The sequence below is a fragment of the Piliocolobus tephrosceles genome, chromosome 5 (assembly GCF_002776525.5).
Source record: "Piliocolobus tephrosceles isolate RC106 chromosome 5, ASM277652v3, whole genome shotgun sequence".
Lineage (NCBI taxonomy): Eukaryota > Metazoa > Chordata > Mammalia > Primates > Cercopithecidae > Piliocolobus > Piliocolobus tephrosceles.
In genome coordinates this window covers 16,878,927-16,903,411 of record NC_045438.1, presented here as the reverse complement: position 1 = coordinate 16,903,411, position 24,485 = coordinate 16,878,927, and the positions used below count along the sequence as shown (strand labels likewise).

At 40.7% G+C, this 24,485-nt stretch overlaps 1 protein-coding gene across 10 annotated transcripts in view; it reads left to right on the top strand.

Moving 5' to 3' along the window:
- The window catches only part of PDE10A (phosphodiesterase 10A), a 333,920-nt gene that overhangs the window by 55,698 nt on the left and 253,737 nt on the right, over window positions 1-24,485 (top strand). The window contains exon 3 of one of the 10 annotated variants that reach the window (XM_023223602.1): window positions 5,275-5,400. The exons of 7 other annotated variants lie outside the window; for them this stretch is intronic. The gene's annotated coding sequence lies outside the window, so the exon portion shown is untranslated. Of the gene's footprint in view, window positions 1-1,091; window positions 1,235-5,274; window positions 5,401-9,612; window positions 10,218-24,485 lie in introns of those variants that run through there. 2 more of the 10 variants (XM_023223599.1, XM_023223605.1) reach the window with 2 other exon arrangements.

Genomic DNA, 24,485 nt, shown 5'->3' with positions numbered 1-24,485 from the left:
GGCCAACATGGCGAAACCCCATCTCTACTGAAAATACAAAAATTGGCCGGGCGTGGTGGCAGGCGCCTGTAGTCCCAGTTACTCGGAGGCTGAGGCAAGAGAATTGCTTGAACCCGGGAGGCAGAGGTTGTGGTGAGCCAAGATCATGCCACTGCACTCCAGCCTCGGTGACAGAGTGAGATTGTGTCTCAAGAGAAAAAAAAAAAAAAATCCGTGTTTATTTCTCACATCATTTTCTAAAGTGAGGACTGTTGTAAAAGTGTGTGGGATTAAGGAGCAGAGCGTACCTGATGTTCGCTTACATTTTGTTGGGTTGGGGAAGGGGATGAAAGAAAACATCCTCCCCTACGGTTGCCATAGTTTAGAGTGATAGGAGAATAGCAAATGTTTTCCATCAAAAACATACTTTCTCTTATTCTCTGAGCGATATAAATCTCATTTGGTCTAGATACCGTTTATGAAAGGCAGTTTAGCCTGGATGGGCTTCTGTAGATATTAGTCGTTAATAATGATTGTTCACTATACCGTGATTTTTTTTAAACTGTAAGTGAAATTTGAGTTGTCTTTTGCATGTCGGTAACGTATGTGTTTCATCACGAGGGAGATGAGGATGTGTGAAGTGTGTAAAAGAAGCAGGGAAAAGTGGTGTCCAATACTGGCAACCAGTGAAGCTGTTTGAAGTTATTACTGATGACAGTATACTTTTCAAATTGAATTTGGTTAATTGCTTCACTGGCTGGATAAGAGAGTTGTTTCTGAATGAAGGAGATCAAACCTAAACAGTACATTATCTTCATTATACTTATGGTTGTATACAATAAATATAACTCGTTTAATCCAAACATTGTGTCAGACTTTCTTACAGAAAATTGTATTTGTGTATATGAAGGATTTTCCTGTGTGTTTTCAAGGAAATGAAAATGTGTAGTGGCTACAGCAGGGATGCTGATAGGCTAGCAGGTGATTGACTGCTCAGAGGTTTAGTTGAGAGACAGAGAATTCTCTGGACAGTAGCCATTATTGCTTATTCACACTCCATTCAGCTTTCCCTGCTCCTTCCGGGCACAGCCTCAGATCTCGTGCCGCTTTGGAAGGCACATGGTGTGTGCCTGGTACATGGTTGTATCCACTCATCGAGGTCTGGGATTCCACCACGGTAAGGCTCATCAGAGCCCTTCCTCAGGCCTGGCAGGAGGACACCCGGAGTAGCAGTTCTCACATTTCACTGTGGTTGGTAAGCAGGGGAGGATATGTTTTCAGTCCTGAAAAGAAGTCAGCTTATCAGTCAGGACAGGTGAGGTTCTCATTCAGTAACAAGTGCTATGAAATTCTCAATGGCTTAGTACAACAATCATGTATTTCCTTTTCATACACAGTTTGCCACAGCTCCAGGTGACTCCTTCATGGGTCAATAAATTACCTTTTGGTTTTTTGCTTGTTAGTATGAATTGGGCTTTTGTTTCTTGCAGTCAAAAGGATCTTTTGAAAAAACAAACATATTGGAATTTTATTCAGTGGAAAGAAACACTATTTTGAGAGAGACAAGCAGAAGCAAGGGCTAGGAATAGCATTAGGATTTGCTTTAACGCTGACGTAGGCCCGCAGCTCTCCCGATTGGAAGTCTCTTAAGGTAGACTAGTAGTGTTCCTTATTTTATGGAGAGGAGAGCTGAGGTGAGGTAATTTGCAGAGAACTTAGGCCGCTTGCTAAAGTTCACATGGGAATTTAAGGACAGGGACTTAAACCAGAAAAAGATTTTCTGATTCCTTGTGCAATGTGATCTTTCTATTGTTTTATGGTTTCTCATAAATAGAGGTAGAACTTAGAAAAGTTTTGAAGGCCACTTCTTCTTAAGTCATTTAAAGGAGAGGAGAGGTGTCCATGAGGTCGGCCACCACGGTGGGCTCATTGCCTACAAGCTGGGCATTGTAGTAAAAAGTTCTGCAAGTTTTCATTTATGGGAGCAAAAGCAATACTCTCATTAAAATAACTGTTCATAGAATATTAATATGAGACCTGGGAGGGACATTGTGGCATCATCTCATCATGTAGCACAGACTCATGTGGGTCATTCCCCTTCTGTGCTCTGAAAACTCAGCTGAGGACCAGAGACTTGGGTGTGATGGGGTGACACTGACGTTGAAGGGAATTTCAGGGCCCGCTTGAACATCAGATCTGGATTCTGGATGACAGCAGATACATAGGTGATGGAGAGCTGTCTAAAGTCGATGCAGTTAAAAGTGTGCTGCATTTCATCCTTAGAAACTGAATGAATCTCCAAAATGTTATCCAACTCATTTGGAGACACATTTCACATACAGGAAACTCTTTTCACGCTGCAGCTGCCCAGCGTCAGGCTCTGAAACTGTTGTCTTGATATTTAAATACAGTTATGTGTCGCTTAACAATTGGGATACCTTCTGAGACAGGCATCACTAGGTGACGTCCTCATTGTGTATCACTGAGTGCACTTAGCAAACTTAGATGGTACAGCCCGCCACACGCCTAGGCTCTGTGTGTAGCCTAATGCTCCTAGGCTGCCATCCCTATGCAGCATGTGACTGTACTGAATACTGCAGGCACCTGTAACCCAGTGGTAGATATTTGTGTATGCCAAGTATATCTGAACATTAAAAAGATAATGTGTTGTGCTATACCATTAGGAAGGCTACCGCATCATCAGTCAATAAATATTTTTAAGTTTCGTTATAATATTATGGGACCATCTCATATATCTTTGGTCCGTTGTTGACCAAAACATCATTATGCTGTGCACGGGTGTAATTGCAACTAAAGCATTGCTATCCACATTAACTCAAGGCATTGGGTGTGTAATACGTGCTCCTTGTGCAGAGGAGACTTGTGCATCATTAGCACCATCAGGCCCTGCAGTCAGTGGATTTCCGAAAGTTCAATACGTTCTTTTTTAAAGTGAAGTAAGTATTTTGAAAGCATTTTTAACAAAACTACTTCCAAGTTGGGAAGCAAGAAACTAGATAATGACAAGGTAACAACAGAATAAGTACATTAGGATAAATATGTATATTATATTGGAATATGAAGAGCCCTAAGGTGTTGCCAGAGTGATCCTATTCAATAACAGATATTATCATGTTGATCCTCTGGGCTCCCACCCATCTTATGATTAGTAATAGAGCAGAAAAGTCCTTAACAACCTGACTCAGCCTGTTCTTCCACCTAAGCTCCTGCATGCACTGCACGCACTCCATGGTCCAGTCACACCAAGCTGCAGGTGATTTTCCTCATACTTACTGTTTTATCTGTTGACATTTTTTACAATTTTTGTGGCTACCCGAAGCCTTTCTCCTACTTGCTGTACCTGGTACACTTCCCTACTCTTAAGAAATGTTTCTCTGTTCCCACTGTAGTCATTAGTGATGTGGTATTTCTGGTTTTTCTCCTGGGTATGAGGTAAGATTGCAAGTTTATGATGTGAGTTGCTGTGATCAATAGCAGGTGGAAGGAAGTGAGGTGTATTACTGACCTGTGGAAGTCTTTAATAGGCAATGCACACTTTCCTACGCTCCCATCTCCTGCTGCGGTGGTAGCCAGTGCTGTTCCATGTGGCGTTTGGTCTTGCATTCCTGAGTGAGTACGAGGCAGAGGAAGGAGACTCCTCCGAACTTCATGGATGTGGACAGTGAGTGAAAAACCAATCCTGGGTGTTTTCAGTTACTAAGATCCTGGGATAGTTTATTACTTCAGCAACACTTAGCTCTGACGGACTGACACATGCCCCTCTAATGAGCTTCTCTTTCCTCAGTGTTACTGTAATTGTTGGTAGTATTTTTGAGAACTTACTGTGCCCCAGACTGTGTGGCTGGTGCTTTATTTATGTTTTTTTTTTGCTTGTTCGCGATGTTAATAATTTGCTCAAGGTCAGACTGGGTGACTCCTAATGACTGCACTCTCCCCAGCTCCCTTGGCTGCATTACTCAACACACATCCCCACGCACCTGCTGCGTGCCCAGCTCTGTACTAGGTCTGAGGATCAAAAGATGAATCAGGAATAATCCCGGTCCATGAGAAAATAAGGATATTATAGGGAGAAGGAGAAATTCAAGCAAGTGAGTACAATGACACATTAATAAAGGTTGTACAGCACAGTGGGTGCTAGAAAGATTTAGAATCAAAACCACATTCCGAGCTGTGTGGCTTTGTTTGGTTGTTTGTTTGTTTTTTGAGACAGAGTCTCGCTCAGTCGCCCAGGCTAGAGGGCAGTGGCGCGATCTCCGCTCACTGCAAGCTCCGCCTCCCGGGTTCACGCCATTCTCCTGCCTCAGCCTCCCGAGTAGCTGGGACTATAGGTGCCCGCCACCGTGCTCGGCTAATTTTTTGTATTTTTAATTATGTCTTTCTCATTATGTGGTCTTGGACAAGTGTCTCTCTCCCCACTCTCCAAGCTTTCTGTCTTCTATTCCAAAAATGGGGACATTTCTAACTTCTATAAGATGTCGACGGCCACCTACCTCAAAACAGTAGTAGCACTGCATGTGCCAAAGCATTTGAAGCCCTAGGCACTCAACAGCCTGCCACAAATGACAGTTTGTGTGTGGTTTCCGTGTTGCTTCAGTGGAAGATTCACGGAGACCACAAAGGAAGGAGCCAGAGACTGACTTGAGGGAAAAGGAGCAGAAGTTATGTGGAGGAGGAGGTGGTGTTTGACTTGAGTTCTTAAACAGAAGTAATTCTACTCTAACTGGAGGACAAGGGCAATACATTCCAGGATAAGGGAAATAGCATGAACAAACTGTGAAACATTGGGAACTACAGAAAACTTATTTTTAGAACAATGCGGAGCACTGTGGGAAAAATGGTAGGAGATGTACTGTGCAGGTGCCACAGGCAACCCCAGCCGCTTGAACGCGGCTGCACAGGCCATTCAGAATGAGTGGAAGGGCTCATTCCGAGCTGTGTGGCTTTGTTTGGTTGTTTGTTTGTTTTTTGAGACAGAGTCTCGCTCAGTCGCCCAGGCTAGAGGGCAGTGGCGCGATCTCCGCTCACTGCAAGCTCCGCCTCCCGGGTTCACGCCATTCTCCTGCCTCAGCCTCCCGAGTAGCTGGGACTACAGGTGCCCGCCACCGTGCTCGGCTAATTTTTTGTATTTTTAATAGAGATGGAGTTTCACCGTGTTTGCCAGTATGGTCTCGATCTCCTGACCTCATGATCCGCCTGCCTCAGCCTCCCAAGGTGCTGGGATTACAGGTGGGAGCCACCGCACCCGGCCTGTTTTGATTTTAATATGGGTTCCAGAAGCATGGAAACAATGTCAAGGATTGGCAGGAGTCACAGATGAAAGGAAGGAAGCCAGTTTGTAGACTGCTGTAGAGAGAGATGATGAAGGCTTAAATTCAGGCAGAGGAGATGGAAAGAGAACAGGTATGAGCAAAATGAAGCAATGAAAAATGATAAGACATATTCCCGTGGTGAAATGTAATGAATGAGGCAAAGAAGGGGGTTCAGGAGAGCTACCACACTTCTAATTTGGTGACTGGAGAGTTGTTTGTAATACAGTTTGAGAATAGGGAAAGTTTATTGTTTTGTTTTCTAACTGTCCAGCTTTCTATGTAGGAATTATTCACTTTAAAAACTCAAACAATGTGGAAAATCTTCAAAGTAAGCTAACAAATTCCACCACCCACATAAGACCCTATTAATTTTTTTCCTCTACATTGAAAACCACATGTGTGTGTAATGATCATCTTAAACAGAACGGTACCCTTAGCAGCTTCCTTTTGTGTTTAGTAACATAGCGCAAGCAGCTCTCCAGCTTTCCACTGAAGCACCTAAGAGATCTGCTTTACACCTTAGTGTAAAAGGGTAAGTTGTATCCATTCCATGTAGGAGGTTTCTGGTTATTTCTTTATATCTACTTTTACAAGTAATGTTATCCAGGACGCTCTTGTGTAGCTGTCTCTGCAAGCTTTTGACAGTATAGTAACAGTAACACCTTTTTTTTTTTTTTTTTTTTTTTGAGAGTAAGTGGAGTCTTCTCAGGTAGCTTGTGGACACTCATGTGGGCATGTCAGCTAGTCAGCTGGACCAGAAGGGACTGATGTCAGCTACTCAGCTGGACCAGGAGGATGAACTGGAGCTGAGTATTTGTAAGGTATCAAAATGTGAATGGTGCTTGAAACTATGGTCATTGATTCACTTATTGAAAGTATTTATGGCAGGGTGGGGGGTCTGCTGTTTGCCAGGTGCTGTATTATCCTTGGGGATTCAATGGTCCCTAACCTCCCAGTGCTTTACTGCAGACCCATGAAGACAATTAAATGAATAGTCATAAACAAATGTGCTGTTAAGAGTTTACTGATAAAATACATTTGCTGATAAAGATTACAAATGAGAAGAAATGGGTGCTAGGATAGAACCTAAGTTTTAGACTTGGTGGCAGAGGAAGACCTCCCTATTTCTTTGTTATATATTTTTCTTGGTGAATCCTAAATATTTTCTTTATGTGTGTGTCTGATTGTTACACTTTCTATGTGTCCTAGAAAGAGCGTGATTTGTAAGCATTGGGTTAAACAAGTGGAAATTGCTCCAGTTTGGATGATCAGTCCCATGGTTTTCGTTCCTGTTTCAGCAGATTGAGGGCGAGTATTCAGTTGTTACATATACTACCTTTTATTCATCCATGCCCTAGTGGATAAATATTTAAGTTAGTGCCGATTTTTTGTTGTTGTAAAAAGTAGCAACTTCAGAAATAACACGTACGTCATTGAACTTGCCCCCTTTCTCTCCATTTTCAATGCCATTAGGGGTCATCGTGCCTATGACTACGGTGAAGTCGCTCTGTGCACGGGACACAGAGCATGGGCCCTCCCCAGAGGCCTCACTGGGACACTGCCCCCTCCTAGATTCTCGGCGGGGCCTTTCATCTGAGCCACTTAGGAGAGACTTAAAGGGTACCTCAGGAAATAACAATATGCCTTAAGAACCAAATGCTTTCTGGAAGACTTTCCTCTATTACTCAGAAGCCTTTTATTATGGCTGTTTCCTATGTTTTCACTACATTGCCTTTCAACTACAAAATGAGTTGTTAGAAGTGTCATTTTTGCTGTTAAATGTTATTTCTCTGATGCTATGTTTTCACTCTTTCCTGCTTACTAACATGTGTGTTACAGGGGCCTTGACCTTATGTCGCTAAAGGACAATGCTAAAATATGATAAAGCATCAGTGAGTTTTTAAAGAGTTGCTAGGGGATAGAACTGCAGACGTCTCCTGCAGGGGTTCCTCAACATGGCTGGATGGCAGAATCGTATGGAGGAGCTTCATGGCCCCTATTCTACACTTACTGATGCAGAGTCTTTGGACAATATAGTTTCTAAAAGATGCCCGTAGCTTGTCAAAGTTGGTTCCAGATACATTTGAAAAGGATGTGCATCATTAGTAACTACTTTTCCTGTTGTTTTTAAAATAAAACATATTTTTACTTCTTATTTTCCCTCTTCTAAAATTTAACCTAATTTTGCTTTCATATTTTGGGGAAAAGAACTTCTGATGTTACATGAAGAAAAAGTAATACAAACTAGGTTAGATTTTTTATAGTCTGTCTAGCATAGACTAATAATTATTGCCAACAGGACAGAATGGGATGAAATGTTGCGGTGGTAGATGAGGCTCTTCAGTGATAGGACGCTTTGTTTTTAGGGACTTTGAGAGGAGGCTGTCTACTTATAAACCCATCAAGTAGGTAGGCATGAGGGACCCTCCTGAGCCTCACACTTGTACAAGATATGATTTAGGACCGCTGGATTTTTGGGGGCTTGATCTTTTTATCATATGGGTGCCCTACTTATGGAAAAGAATACAAAAGTACCTTACGTTTTCAAATTTCCCCAAAACGTGATAATGTGAACTCATCGCTGAGGTCATTCCCAGGACCTTGGAAGGGGCCTGTCCACATGCTGGGCCCTGAAACATAGCTTCCTGCCCAAAAATGCTGTTCCCACTCAGTTTCTACGGTGACTGAAATTGCACATTTGGAAGGGCACTCTGGTGCTACATTTCTTTCTCTGGAATCGAAGTTCCCCTGGGAGAGACTGAAAGGAGACATGTGGATTATTCCCCAGAGCCCACTCGCATGGGCTGGTAGCTGCCTCCTGGGACGCTTGGTTGAGAAAGAGGCATGAGAAAGATTGGGGTGGGCCAAGGCCCACCTCTGCCCGAGTTTGCAGCATGCCTTACTTGATTGATTTATGGCCCCACTTTCTGCTGTCAGTGTCCAAGCCCACGGAGAATGCTGAGGCTGGGGGCTAGTGAAAACAGAAATGAACTGTGGGACCGGGGAGAAAAGGGCTGAAGGAAGAGACTCTGACCCAAGGACAAACTTACTAACCTCTTTTGCTTAGTAGATCCTGATCTTAGTGTCTGTTTTAAATATATTGGTTACAAAAAGGATTTTTCCCATGGCTTTCTGTCGTCTAGCATAGAACAATAATTATTGCCAACAGGACAGGGTGGGATGAGACGTTGCGGTGGTAGATGAGGCTCTTCTGTTACGGGACTCTTTATTTTTAGGGGCTTTGAGAGGAGGCTACATAATTATAAACTATAATTAATAAATGGGATAGGCATGGTGGACCCTAATGATTCTTTAATGTACCTAAGAGCAAATAAATGAAAATTTTAGAAAGCAGAAGAGAACCTCCCTGACTAATCTGTGTAAATTTTGAGAAACACTAAGTAGTTATCTGTTAGCAAGTTCTTAACATGAAAACTTTAGGGGGCTGTGGCATCTAAAGACTAGGAAATCTTGAAAATAATTACTCTTGTGAAAGGAATTTAAAGGACAGGGCAATTGGATCTTAAAAGTATGGGAGTCTACCAATTCTTTCATTTATCTACCTCATAGGGCTGGTATAAGTATTTCATATTACAATGCCACTAAGTCACATAAAATACTGTGCAGTACACAGCGGGCACTCAATGTTAGCAAATTATGTGTAATATAAAACTGTAAAAAATGTAATTGTTATATTTGGGTAGCTAAAGAAAAAATACTTTAATCATATTATATTAGTCCATTTTCACACTGCTGATAAAGGCATACCCGAGACTGGGAAGAAAAAGAGGTTTAATTGGACTTTCAGTTCCATGTGGCTGGGGAGGCCTCAGAATCATGGCAGGAGGTGAAAGACACTTCTTACATGGTAGTAGCAAAAGAAAAACTGAAGAAGCAGCAAAAGTGGAAACCCCTGAAAAACCCATCAGATTTCATGAGACTTATTCTCTATCATGAGAGTAGCATCGGAAAGACCAGTCTGGGAAAGACCAGCTCCCATGATTCAATTATCTCCCCCTGGGTCCCACCCACAACACTTGGGAATTCTGGGAGATACAATTCAAGTTGAGATTTGAGTGGGGACATAGCCAAACCATATAACATATTTAAACCTTTGAGCACTGGACTTAGCTAATCTTGCTTCCAACATCAGATATATTTAAAGAATTCGGTGCTTATTTGTGAGTCAGGAATGGAGGGAAGAGAGCAGGAGCAATTTTTGAAAATACCACTGTCTGACTTGACTTGATGCAATCATGTCAGAGTAGTTAAAAGGAGTTTAGCAGGTCCTTCAGGTCCTGCTGAAGGCAATTACCTTGTGTCCTTGATAAAGCAGTCTCAAGGCCATTATACAGCACATACTGTGAGAGTGAAAGGCTGCTGAGGACAGCTGCAGATGTAAGTCTGCCGGTGGGAAAGCTCAGTGAGATGCAGAGAGAAACATCAAATGAGGGAGTTAATGCCGGAGAAGATGGCTGGATACTGCTGGGGTGAAAGTGAGCGAGGAAGAGGCTTGGCTGTGCAACAGTGAAGAAATATATGCCAGCCTGTACATGGAAGGACACATCAGAACATTGACGTGCCTGTGTGTATATGCGTGCACAGCCACACACACACAATTTGGTTTCTTGAACAGAAAGAAGTAAGCGTTCTCAAAAGACAACCCACTTTCTCATTGGGTTCAGTTGGACTCTGAGCTTCAAACCTGACTTTACAGAGAACTCATTCACTCCATTTTCCTGGACAATCGTCCTTCAGAGCCCTGCCCTGGCCGGCCACGCTCCCTCTCCCGGGTGGTGAGCGTCTTGGAAGGGCTGCAGCCTGTTTTGGCAGTGTGTCCCCAGCATGCAGCCCTGAAAAACGAGTGAGTCTTCTGTGGTTCGTGGGATCCTCGGTGGAGGAGTGAAGGTGATTATAATGTGTCAGATTCTCATTTGGGGTGGGAAGTGTTGATTTGACAGAGATGAAAGCCTTTGGCTGGGGAGGGGTGTGTGAGGTGCGGTGTGGTGAGGATTCCCGGGTCGGACTGTGATGTCAGTGGCGCCGGAGGGAACAGCTTGCACTCAGCCTTGAGCAGTTGGAATCTGTTGGGAGGGCAGTTGGCCAATCCTAGGCCTGAGAGTTGGGCAATGGGAGACCCCGTCAGTGTGTCACCTTTGCCTCCAGGTAGAAAGAAAGTAATCTAAGGATGTGTGCAAGACTGCGTTCCTAGGCAAGTCTGTGTAACTGATGCCAAACCGGGGAGGAAGGCTGTGGAGGAGGCCGTGGAGGCCCGCTCACCAGCTCTGTACTGTTGGCCAGAGACACACTCCCACTCCCGCCTGTGACGCAGCAGTTGACGGTTAACTGGTATGGCAACATTATATGGTGAGGAGGGTGCTTGCTTGCTCATATGATAATAACAAAAATATTCATGAAGTTCTTACTGTTACCGGGTAATCTGTTAACACTGTTTAAAGACCCCGAGGCTCTCTAAGAAGTTTTATGATACTAAAATGTAACTGAGGCATACCTTATGTTTTCCTAATTGACATGGGTTAAGTGATGGAAACAGTGACTCTAGAGGTTCCTCTGACTTTTCATTACTCCAAGAAGTCAGAAGAGAGACTGGTGAGAGAATGAAAACTAAAACTGAAATTTGCCAGAAGGAAGCTTCGGAAAGGGTAGTACTGAAGAAGAGAAAACTATGCAGGCACTCTGCATTTGTGCAACAGACAAAGAGTCATCGCTATTGCAAGGGAGTGAGTTGAATTGAGCAAGGACTGTGCATAAAGATTTGTTTGCCTTGTAAAGGGGAAGGCTTACGTTTTGTGTCTGCTGCTGCTTGTTTGCTTGTTTCAGTATGCTTTTGTTTTCAGCAAAGCATTTACTGTTTGCCAGAAATGCTGGCAGTCACAGTAGTGGAGGAGTTGGCATACAATTCATTAGGATTATTTCCTTTACAATTCCTTCACAGCTGTCTTATGGCAACTCTGAAATTACCAGTGGGAGATAGATTAGAGTATATGAGAATGCCTAACTTAGAGTTAAGGCTCATCTGGAAGTACTAATAGTAGGACTGCTTCTCTCCTCTTCTGAAGGACTGGAGAGGCAGCCTGCATAGGATAGAAAAGAGAAAAGAGAGCATTCCACAGAGAAAACTGGACGTGTACAAGGAGCCAGAAGTCCTGACCCCATCCCCTCATCTTACAGAAGGCAGGTCCGTAGCCAGTCTCCCAGCGGCTGACAAGAGTGGGCCCTCTAGGTCCCAGTGCAGAGCTATTAGTTTTAAATTTTCCTAATTTATTTGAAAATGTGTAAGAGTAATGGATTTTTTTCTTTGAAAATTAGTTTGTGATTCTGCCTATTGTATGAGTTTAATAGAAGAATCCAAGGAACCGTTTATTAATTGCCATGTTCCAGATGGCATGTTAAGAATTTGATGTGCATTATCCTTATTAGTCTTCATGACAATCCTTATAAGATTGATACTATTATTATCACCATTTTACAGATCTGAACCTTAGGATAAGTCCATTGCCCAAGGTCACACAGTAGGGGCCATACCATTTGTACCCTGATTACAAAGGAAGGTATGAACTTCCATTTTTCATGATATGAAACAACTTCTGTACACGTGTTTTAAGTTTAGAAAATTTTAAAGACAGTTTTGCTAAAAATGCCTTTCCTTTCTTCTCTTTTTGAAAACATTGCTTATGTGTTGCATGTAACTCTTAAACATTCTGTTTTTAAGATCTCCTTGATATTGTTGGTGCTCCCTCTCTCTCTCTAAGATCTGTTAATAAGAAGAATAGAAATTAAATACTATTAGTAAAGTATACTTCCAAACTTTGTAACGATAAATTCCACCATTCTCAGATATACTTAAGTAACTGCTAAGGTGTATGTTGGTATTGTAAAACCTAATCAGCAAACGGACAGGTTTGGGGTTTTTTCCTCAACAACAAAGCAAGTGGAAAAAGACTCTCTTAAAATGAGAGTTGTGAGTGGTTTGTTGTCTTGCCTCGTGGCATTGAGTGCCTCAGGTGAGCAGAGACCAAAGTGTGACCTGTGCTAGTGGAGCTCTTGTTGCCGTAAGTGTTTTGTTCACAGGGAGACAAGTTCGACCTCAGTCTTACACGTGGGTCACACACAGCTGACCTCAGATTGCCATTTCTTTTCTTTTCCATTTTACCAGCCTCACAGTCTTTCTTCTGTTACTTTCTATTTACATTCCATTATATTTAAGTGGGACTTAAGGGCCTATGAAGGACACACAAAAACTGTGAGTAAACCTAGTATCATCCAGCTTTTCTCCTGTCTGTGACAGTTTGATGTTGCTGAGATCTTGTCCATAGCTATTAAGCTATCTGGAAAAGAGTTAACTGGAACATGTAGTCATCCCGTTTCTAAAGTGGTTTGTTTTTTTCTGTCCTGTAAAATGCATGTAAGTCTTTGTGTACTACGTGTGGACATATTTAAGGGAGTATTTCCTTCTATTTATTGGTCACATTTAATATCATACATATGTCACTTTAACAATCAACCCAGTTAGCCTAAAGGGAGAAACCATTTTTGTGACCAAAACCTGAGTTTTACATAGGAAAATGCTTGGGTGCAAATACAGCCAAAGACTCATCGGCTTACTTTTCTACATACGATTTGAGAATTGAGATAACTTTGTGACTAGTTCTCCATTAAAACCTGATTTGGCTTTTAGTACTCTATATTAGAAGAAAGTGAGTATAAAAAAACTTAATCCACAGGATAATTTTCTTAATCCATGGTCTGTATGTGTGGGTTTATCATGTATTTATTTATGTAACAGATATCAGGTGTCTACTATGTGCCAAGAACTTTTTTAGGAATTGGGAATACAGCAGTGAAGGAACAGATTAAAATAAAATCACTTTCCTCCAGGATACCTGCATTAAAAGAGAGGAGGGATAAGACAGAAATAAATCAGGAAAATATGTGGTGTGTCAGATTGCCGATAAGCGTTACGGAGGAAAAGCAGTGAAGGGCAGTTACCATTTTAATTAACATGGGCAGGGAAGGCTGCACCAAGAAGGTAAAATTTGAGCAAAAATTTAGAGCAGGTGAGCCAGACAGACAGCTGGTAACAAGTTTCGAGCAGAAGGAAGAAAGAGCAATTGCAAAAATTTGGCCTCAGAATATGGCTGGCATATTTGGAGGCACTGCAAGGAGGCCATGTCAGTAGAGGAGGAGAGCAAAGTCTCCTAGGATATTCAGGACCCAACGAAGGATTTTGTCTGCTCTCTGAGTAAGACAGGAAGAAACTGAAGAGTTTGTTTATTTATTCACTTACATATTTTTTTGAGACAGGGTCTCACTCTGTTGCCCAGGCTGACAGCAGTGGTACAATCATGGCTCCTTGCAGCCTCAACCTCCTGGGCTCAAGCAGCCCTCCCACCTCAGCCTCCCAAGTAGCTGGGACTACAGGTGTGTGCCACCACACCCAGCTAGTTTTTAAAAATTTTTTATAGAGAAGGAGTCTTGCTATGTTGCCCAGCGTGGTCTGGAACTGCTGGACTCAGATGATCCTCTCACCTCAGCCACCAGAGGTGCTGGGATTACAGGTAAAACCACGGCACCTGGTTCATTGAAGAGTTTTAAGGAGAGAAGTGACCTGATCTGACTTCCTAAGATCACTGTGACTACTGTGTTGAGAATTGACTGTAGGAGAAAAAGGGCAGACACGGGGAGACAAGTTAGGAGGCCAGTGGCCAACCCAGGCAAGGGCTGGTGGATGCAGTAGACTGGATGAGAAATAAAAGGATTGTGGATACTTGTTCAGGGTATGGCCAACAGGATTTTCTGATGTATTAGCTGTAAGGTAGGAGACAAAGATGCCAATGATGGCTTCAGGGTTTCAGCCTTGATGGAAGAATGGAGGATCAGTTTTAGGAAGAAAATCAGGTGTTTGGTTTTGGCCATTTCTGTGGTCTGAATATTTGTCCTCCCTTAGCCCCCAAATTCGTATGTTGAACATCATCACCAAGATAGATGGTATTAGAATGTGGGGCCTTTGGGAGGTGGTCAGGCCATGAGGGCTTCACCCTGAGAATGGGATTAATTAATGCTCTGATAAGAGGCCCCAAAGACCTGCTTTCCCCTTCAGCCATGTGCGGACACACAGAAGGGCTCATCCATGAAGAAGGGGCCTTCACCAGATGCTGAGTCTACTGGTGCTTTGATCTTGGACTTCCAGCCTTCAGAACTGAAAAAATAAGTTTCTGTTGTTCTTAGGTTACCCAATCTAAGGTGCTTTGTTACAACAGTCTGAAAGGACCAAGACAGACATATTAGTTGGAGATAACGGAGTAGGTTTTTGGCTGTATAATGACAGAAGTCTGGGTGTAAGTTTATTAAAATAAGGACAGATTTTCATTTGAGGCCCTGATAATGGAACATGGGCAAGCATTTCATGGGTATGTCACATGTTCAATTTCATTCGTTTAAATGGACTAGAACAATGAAATGATAATAATTTAATTTTGGTTGTTCTACAGGCCTGTCTTTTATTAACTTTGCAGATGTCCATCTGTGTGATAATTGAGCCAATTTTCTTAACTCTATAGTATAGCCAAAGGCTTCCAGCCAGCTTTTCTGTAACAGTGGTGTTGCCCAACTTTGGTGGGGAGGCAGGTTAGTTTGACTCCCAGGAGAGGACTAATCCAGAGACAAATAGGCTAACAAAGGACGGACTGAGGCTAGGGCAGGCGAGCTGCAGGGCTGGCCCCTAAAGTCACTGGCTAGGGCTTAAGGGAGTCATTTCCATATGGCTGGACCTGGGTCTTAAACCCAGTGATGGCTGGGATTGCCAGGCTTCTACAGTCCAAAGAATCTGAATTTCAGGATTGACTCACTTTGTTCAAATTCCAGCTTTGCCAATCTCTAGATACATGAGTTTGACAAAGTTACTTCTCTGAACTTTAGTTTCTTCACCTGTAGATTGGGGATAATCATAATTCTTGATTTGATCTTGTTTACCACACCAGACTTACCTCCTGCCATCCTTTTAAATGTCCTTTTTAACATTATGCACGTGAGTATATGATTCTTTGGCTTGGCACAAATTACCATTGCATTGTATGTCCTTTCTATTTTTGGTGATGCTAAATTTGCTCACTAGGTTCAGATGGAGTCTGCCAGATGTCTCCACCAGAAAGGTATCATTTCTCTTTTGTGATGAGTAATCCATGGAATGATTCTTTGAGATCTTGTGAATATATATTTCTCAACACCCTGTCATTCAGTGGTTTTACTGTTCATTGATGATCTTTGCCTGAATTATTGCTTTGGGGCTTAGAAAATGATGATTTTTGCATGAATTCTGCTATTCCGTCTATATTTACAGCTTGAATTCTTCTGAGAGAAAAGAACTTCCCTCACTCTGCTCGCACTTTTTCGTTCTGCTTCACTTTGGGTATCATTAAGGACTCATGGATTCCTTTTCTATTCAGTATTATAATACATTACCATGTCTATTCTTTTTTATATTTAATGTGTTATAATCTATTGCTGTATTTATTATTTCCAGTCCTCAAATTACCCAGATTTGGCCAGTATGCATTCTTTGAAACATTTTCTTACTGTATTTCATATGTCTTTATTAGTCTCAGAAACAGTCGCTCTCTTTGCACAACATTCCCCTTATTTACTTCGTATGTTCCTATTTCAGACCTGGAATCAGCCACTTCTTCAGGGAACTCTGGTTCTGTTCAGTGTGAAATGGTATTTAGTAGCTAAGACCTGAGCACTAGATGTGCTCATTGCAACTTGGATGTTATTCCTTCTAGGCCTTTACAGTGGATAAAGCTAGGAAATGTATACTTAAATGATGACTTATAATGCTATCTCCAATTCAAATCCAGTACCATAGGGTTCTTCCTAATTTTTGTAAAACAATATTATACAAAGTAATTGGCATAGAAAGCAATTGTTAGAAAACGTATACATCACAAATTAGTATGATTAAGAATGTTGTCACCCAGCACTTTGGGAGGCCGAGGCAGGCGGATCACAAGGTCAGGAGATCGAGCCCATCCTGGCTAACATGGTGAAACCTCCGTCTCTACTAAAAAAATACAAAAAACCAGCCGGGCGAGGTGGTGGGCGCCTGTAGTCCTAGCTACTCGGGAGGCTGAGGCAGGAAAATGGTGTGAACCCGGGAGGCGGAGCTTGCAGTGAGCTGAGATCTGGCCACTGCACTCCAGCTTGGGCGAGAGGCTCCGTCTAAAAAAAAAAAAAAAAAAAAAAAAAGGTTGTCATATGGTGCAGGTTTTAATATTGGTTATTTAGCTCACCTACAATAATTTATTTTGTGTGCTATGCCTGAACAAGGAATCTGAGCAAAGTTTTCAGTCTTCGGAATTTTGACTGCATTTTGCATCCTTAACATACTCAGAATGACCCACATACCACATAATATTAGTAAGTGTCCTTACAAGGTGGACAGTTTAGAATATCATCATTTTAAAATATCTTAGCAAGTTATAATAAAATGTCTTTATTATAAAACATAAAGGTTTACTAGAAAGACTTTAAATAAATTGAAATATGACTAATGTAATGTCTCAGTATTAGCGTAGATTTTGCTGATGGAATGGTCAATATATGCAATTTTCATTGATGGCTCCTTTTAAAGGTTTTTTTGTAGTACCCCATCAGAATACCGACTCATGCCATCAACTTTCTTAGCTAGGACATTTTGAACTTTTTTTTTCCCCATTATACTTTAAGTTCTGGGATACATGTACAGAACATGCAAGTTTGTTACGTAGGTATACACTAACCATGGTGGTTTGCTGCACCCATCAACCCGTCATCTACATTAGGTATTTCTCCTAATGCTATCTTCCTTAACCCTCTTCCCCTCAACAGGTCCCGGTGTGTGATGTTCCCCTCTCTTTGTCCATGCATTCTCATTGTTCCGTTCCCACCTATAAGTGAGAACACGCAGTGTTTGGTTTTCTGTTCCTGTGTTAGTTTGCTGAGAATGATGGTTTCCAGCTTCATCCGTGTCCCTGCAAAGGACATGAACACATCCTTTTTTATGGCTGCATAGTATTCTGTGGTGTGTACGTGCCACATTTTCTTTATCCAGTCTACCGTTGATGGGCATTTGGGTTGATTCCAAGTCTTTGCTATTGTGAACAGTGCTGCAGTAAACATATGTGTGCATGTGTCTTTATGGCAGAATGATTTATAATCCTTTGGGTATATACCCAGTAATGGGATTGCTGGGTCAAATGGTATTTCTGGTTCTAGATCCTTGAGGAATCATCACACTGTCTTCCACAATGGTTGAACTAATTTACACTCCCACCAACAGTGTAAAAGCATTCCTGTGTCTCCACAGCCTCTCTAGCACCTGTTGTTTCTTGATTTTTTAATGATGGCCATTTTAACTCACGTGAGATGGTATCTCATTGTGGTTTTGATTTGCATTTCTCTAATGATGAGTGATGATGAGCTTTTTTTTCATATGTTTGTTGGCCACATAAATGTCTTATTTGGAGAATTGTCTTTTCATATCCTTTGCCCACTTTTTGATGGTGTTGTTTTTTTCTTTTAAATTTGTTTAAATTCCATGTAAATTCTGAATATTAGCCCTTTGTCAGATGGATAGATTGCAGCAATTTTCTGCCATTCTGTAGGTCACCTCTTCATTCCAATGATAGTTTCTTTTGCTGAGCAGAAGCTCTTTAGTTTACTTAGATCCCATTTGTCAGTTTTGACTTTTGTTGCCATTGCTTTTGGTGTTTTAATCATGAAGTCTTAGCCCATGCCTATGTCCTGAATGGTATTGCCTAGGTTTTCTTCTAGGGTTTGTATGAGTTTAGGTCTTAGGATTAAGTCTCTAATCCATCTTGATTTAGTTTTTGTATAAAGTGTAAGGAAGGGGTCCAGTTTCAGTTTTCTACATATGGCTAGCCAGTTTTCCCAACATCATTTATTGAATAAGGAATCCTCTCCCCATTGCTTGTTTTTTGTCAGGTTTGTAAAAGCTCAGATGGTTGTAGATGTGTGGTGTTATTTCTGAGGCCTCTGTTCTGTTCCACTGGTCTATATATATCTGTTTTGGTACCAGTAGCATGCTGTTTTGGTTACTATAGCCTTGTAGTATAGTTTGAAGTCAGGTAGTGTGATGCCTCCAGCTTAGCACATTTTGAATTTTTAAGTTTATCATATATATGTAAGGATTTGAATTAAACCAATGCTGTAGGGAGTGTTTTTGGCATGCTACTATAGCATTTTTGTCTATGTGTGTTTTAAAATGGATATTTGGTTTTCTGGGATGGACATATAATAGAGCCTTTTAAATAAAAAGCATTGATGAATGAATAGGTCAACTTTATTTCTTCTTGTAAACAGCATAAAAACCGATTCAAGGCAATGTCAGGTAGATTATATCCTTAATTTATATTGGGCTAAAATACATTCAGCAGCTAATTTAACTTAAAAAAAAAAAAAAAAAAAAAAAAAAAAAAAACAACACAACAACACACATGTTTTGAAGAATTGTTTAAGCTTCATTTTGGGTGTCCCAAGTAGGAGGTGAACTTGCCATTGTCTTTTTGCGAAGACTACAGAGCAGGGCAGGACCAGGGAGTAATGCTTGTGGAGGTTCAAATCTCTGGCGACCCATTCCATACAACTGTGGTTCTTTTTATTGGGAAACTTGGGTTTTGAAGGGGAGATGGCAGCCGGGACTGACAAATTTTACAATAGTAGAGCAGAGTACAGCAAAGCCAGCAGTCAACAAGTAATTTCTTTACTGACACCAACTACACAATCATGCTAATTTCATTCCAAGTGCAAAACTTAAACCTCATTCCAGTTTCTGTTTTTGAAGAATAACAGAAGCACAATGAAAATACTTGTCAGAGAAAATGCTTAAAATTCATTTGGCCACTTTTTTTTTTTTTGGCTGTGAAAGAAAAAGCCCCCTTTGTGCTGGCCATTAGGACTTACAGATATGGCTGCAACACAATTCACTTTTTTCCATGTTACCAAATTTACAGTGAATTACACATGATCTTTTGATGTTCTGTCTTTCATGCCATCCTATGCTCCTCTTTTTTACCCAATAAAAATACCTCTTCTTTTGCTTTGCTATTCTTATAATCCAGATGACTAATACAGTACAATGAGAAAGTATCAGGGCAAAGCAACTCTATCTAATTTTCTAATTTATTTTGATTTAAATACTTTTGTTAGCTGAGGGGAAATTACATACATATCTATGATGTCATCATGTCAACGCTGTTGTACTTGAGTTAAATGTCTAATTTTTTTTGTTGTTGTTTTTGAGACGGAGTCTTGCTCTGTCTTCCAGGCTGGAGTGCAGTGGCGGGATCTCCGCTCACTGCAAGCTCCGCCTCCCGGGTTCACACCATTCTCCTGCCTCAGCCTCCCCAGTAGCTGGGACTACAGGCGCCCGCCACCACACCCGCCTAATTTTTTTGTATTTTTAGTAGAGAGGGGGGTTTCGCCGTGTTAGCCAGGATGGTCTTGATCTTCTGACCTCGTGATCTGCCCACCTCGGCCTCCCAAAGTGCTGGGATTACAAGTGTGAGCCACCGTGCCCGGTTGACTTAAGTCATTTTTTAGTATCTACTCAAAACAGATTGTAAATTTAGCATTACGTGAAGTAAAAAGGAGGCTACAGTTTTGCAGCTGGCACATAATAAACACTCAAAAGGTGTTTGTTGGGTCAAAATGAAAAGCACATACTCTTTATGTTTGCTATGAATTTGTATTATGGTTCAACTTGATTCAGTATGTGTTTCTACTCTTGTGTCTGCAAGCGGGACTCTGGAAGCAGACGCCTGGGTTTTAATTGAGCTTTGCCACAGACTAGCTGTGCGGCCAGCTATTTAACCTCTCTCTGCTTCAGTTTCATCCTCTAAAATGGAAGGAATAATACTAATTCTTACCTTATAGAATTTTTGTGAAAAACACATGTGAATACCCAATGAGTATTAGTTCTTATGACTGCTTTCTTGTAAATCAGTATAACCTGCCCTCTGTATTCTATCCCTGAACCTTTTCTAGTCTTCATAAACACTCCTGAAATGTTTTTGCCAATAACTTTCCTCAACCTCAGGTGTGTACAACTGAAAATGCAATTTTTTCAAGTGACATTCAGAAGTATCTGCTGTCCTTTGTACTTTTTATCTCAGTTTGTCATAAAAAGTGAAATAATATAATATGCATATTTAAACTTAACAATTTGCCTTTTGAAGTATTTTTCTTAACTCTTTACATTTTTCTTTAAATGAAATTTATATTTAAAGGTAGAGTTTTAAATGTATCTGCATTTTTTTTTTTTTTTTTTTTTTTAGTGGCTGGTTGGTTAGACTTGTTTAAAATCTGTTCTCTTGCTTTCTAACTTGTTACTTAACCTGCAGTTCATACCATATACAGATAAGTTATTTAGCCTGTAATATAGACAATTTCATTCTCTGATACTTTTTTCAAATTTATAATTTTTCCCATACATCCATTTGCCTTTCTTCCCTTACTGCAGGAAGGCCTCCTTTCCTTTCTTCTTTCCATCCATTCAAAAACAATCTCTATGCCAGGGACTGTTATGTGTCTGAAGATACATGTAATTAATTTAAAACGTGAATAAATGAATACCCATGCACTCACAAACCAGCCTGAGAAAATATTCACTTGATTTTCAAAGTTTAAAAAAAGGTTCTAGTGTTCATTTTCATTTTTGATTGTCTCTATTTTACTTAAAGCTAAATGAAAAATAAAGAAATAAAACATTTTTTGAAGTTTTAACTAATGCATTTTAAATATAAAGTAATAAACCTTTTAGAGAACAACTAAAATTGGGGAAATTTCATATTCTCTATTCCACAAGCATGTGGAGGCCATGCATGCTGTGTGCTGTAGTGAACACAGCAGGCTGTTCGGGACCTTATTCAGCTGATACTCATTGTCATTTAAAGTAATTTTACCCAATTAACTTTTCCCCCGTTTCTTGCTTGTAAACAGAATTGGAAGCTATCTAAAGGCCTATAATATTTTGCACGCTCTGTATGTTTGCAGTTGATGAAATTTTATTTTTTGGACTTCAGCAGTTTGTACAGGCATGTACAAGTGAGCTTGTATATGCTGGCAATATATTAATCTGTGTTAACTATGTTAGTTTTGTGGCCATGGCTGATTTGAAAAGAACTGGTTTCTTAATGCTTTCATTGGGTGGTAGAATATTTGGAAAATAAAGATACTTAAAGAGACTTTTATGAATATTTATTTTAAATATTTGTTGAGTACTTCCTGTGTATTAGGGCTATGCTAGAGTCTTAACATTTCTTACCTCATTTAACATTCACAAAAACTGCATAGTGTAGGTGGGGAAATTGTCCAGAGAGAGGTTACATTAATAAGTGGTGGATTAGAGATTCAAGCTCACATTTGTCTGCTCCCAGAATCCATGTCTTCTTCACTGTAGTAGTATTTCAGATGTGGATTTCATGAACTGTAGCATCATATTTTCTTAACATGGCAGATGAATATAGGTTTTCCCTTTTTTAATGGAATATATCTGAAAGTACTGACTTGATAGCAGGGGACAAAGTAAAATCGTAAAGCTCACTTTAGGCTGGGAGCGGTGGCTCACGCCTGTAATCCCAGCACTTCAGGAGGCCAAGGCAGGCGGATCACCTGAGGTCGGGGGTTCAAGACCAGCCTGACCAACATGGTGAAACCCCATCTCCACTAAAAATACAAAAATTAGCTGGGCATGGTGGTGCATGACTGTAATCCCAACTACTCGGGAGGCTAAGGCAGGAGAATCGCTTGAACCCAGGAGGCAGAGGTTGCAGTGAGCTGCGATCACGCCATCGCTCTGCAGCCTGGGCAAAAAGAGGGCAAAACTCTGTCTCAAAAAAAAAAACCTCACTTTATTTCCCTCACTCTCCAACAGTTTACTACCACCCCCAGGATAATTTTTTTCTAATATTAAGATGGGGAAGGAAAGTATTTTCACCCAGTGTCAATTTTAAGAATAACTTAGTTTGAAAGGTATAGACATATAGTTATACATATCAATTTTTTAGAGCAATATTTACCAGCATTATAAATTACCTTAAGAACAGAAGATACATTTCTTATTGATGATAAGGAAAATATAAAGGCTAACACTAGTTAAAACAGAATAGAGTCATCTAGTTTTATTGGAGTGGTAACAAAAACAAAATTTAAAGCAAGCATTGTAATGAATCTTGGTTTTGGTTGCTAGATCTCTGAGCCCTCCATACCAATCAATGACAGTCATCTGTCAGCAGTGTTTTCTGAATGTTTCCGTGTGCAGGGACCTTTATGAGGTGTTTAACATCATTTAACCTCTGTGGTTTGCAGCTTGAATTTTAAAAGGCCAAAAATAATGGTTGTTCTTTCCTGGAAGACATATGAAAATTACGTGTTGCATTTTTTTTTTTTCTAACAGTAATTTCCCAAAGTCCTTATACCTTAGTTCTGCTATCCTATCAATCAGGTAAATAGGAAAAAAAAATCATGTCTGACATTTAGAGAAATCTCCCAAATATTGGGTGAGTCTGGAATTTGCTAGTTGCTAGGTTTCTTCTGCTTTAACTTAATGAAACATGAAAGGATTAAATTTTCTATCAGTACTGCTAGTGTTAATAAGATGAAACAGGGAATTAAATGAGACACTCCTTTGTCTGTTCAGGGAATACATGCTAAAAGTTTACAGCAAAAAATAACTTAACTTACCCCCATCTAGTACCCAAGAACCTAAGGAAATTACTCATTTTATTTTCCATAAACTGCTGCTGTTCATGAGACACATATTAAATTTCAATTTGAGAGCTGGGTTTTGGTATGTAACTTTCTCCTTGTATCGTTCTAATTGCCCTCTCCCCGTATATACTTTCAGAAAATTTATGTTCCTCCCGTGTTTACTTCTTTCTTTCATTCCTCCACCCGCATCTTCTATGCATTGACCTGTTCCATGGATATTTACTGTCTTCTTTGTTCCACATGCAAGTGATACGATGAGAACAAACAGGACAAAAGCTCTGCCCTCCAGAAACTCACATTCCACGCGCCGTTCTACTCTCTGCTTTTCCACTTCCCCTGCTCTCATCCTTTAGAGTTGGTCACCCTCTGGAGATGGCTGGCGAGGTTGTATGGGAGTTCCATCCCCCAGAGCTTGAGTGGATGCCCCACAGTTGGCGAGGTGCTGATTCCAAAGGTGCTGCCACCTGAAGTTTTGCTTGCATGCTGATTCTCCACCCTCAGATTTTAAGACAAACTTCCCAAAGATTGTCTTTTGTCATTAGTTCAGCATTTTTTTTCAAGGCAAATATAAAAGAGCTATATAAGAAAGACTGCTGTAGGTAACATTACTGAGTTCTAGATGTTGGCTTCCCATCAAATGTCAAATCAAGGAACTGAGTTGGTATTTCAACCTCTGAAGCCAACTAACATTCTTATGAAAAGTCACTTAAAAGTATTAAGAATCATGGATTTTGGTGTCTTCTAGACCTTACTTGTGGTTTTCTTAGTAAATTACAATCTGGTAGTATGATTTAGAATATTATTTCTGTATAACTTCAGGGGTTTAAACTATCATTTGACCCTGTGGATGTTATTAACATTTTTAATTAGAAGTTTGCTTTCCTCCTTTTAGGCCTTTTAATATATAGTATCAGGTCTCTTCTGGGACATGACTATTTGCTCCACCCGGTCAGATCTCTGAGGAGATGGCAAAATGGGAAAGGAAATACTGAAGAGTCATAGGTTTCATGTTTTGTGGCATAGTGGGAGGGAGGACATCTTAACTATCGGTGTCTCAGTAAGAATTCAATTTTGAAAACTTGTTTTACTTGTGCAGTAGCTTAATGGAAGCATGTACTATCTCATTCTTTCTCTACAATATGAGGCCCAAAATATAATTTTTAAAAATACTTGAGCCAAGGTGAGAGGACAGCCGCCTGGAACACTCAGACCCAGGTCACCTTGGATATGAGCTCTGTTTGGCCTTTGTTAGAAGCAGGTTTTCCAGAGTAGAAAGGAGAACAGGGAGCGGGCTGATATAGCTGTTTGTCAGGAATTCCCGTTGGTTAGACAAATAAGATTGATTAGTGATTGACTATACATTGGTGAAGTGTGAGACATGCGGTATGT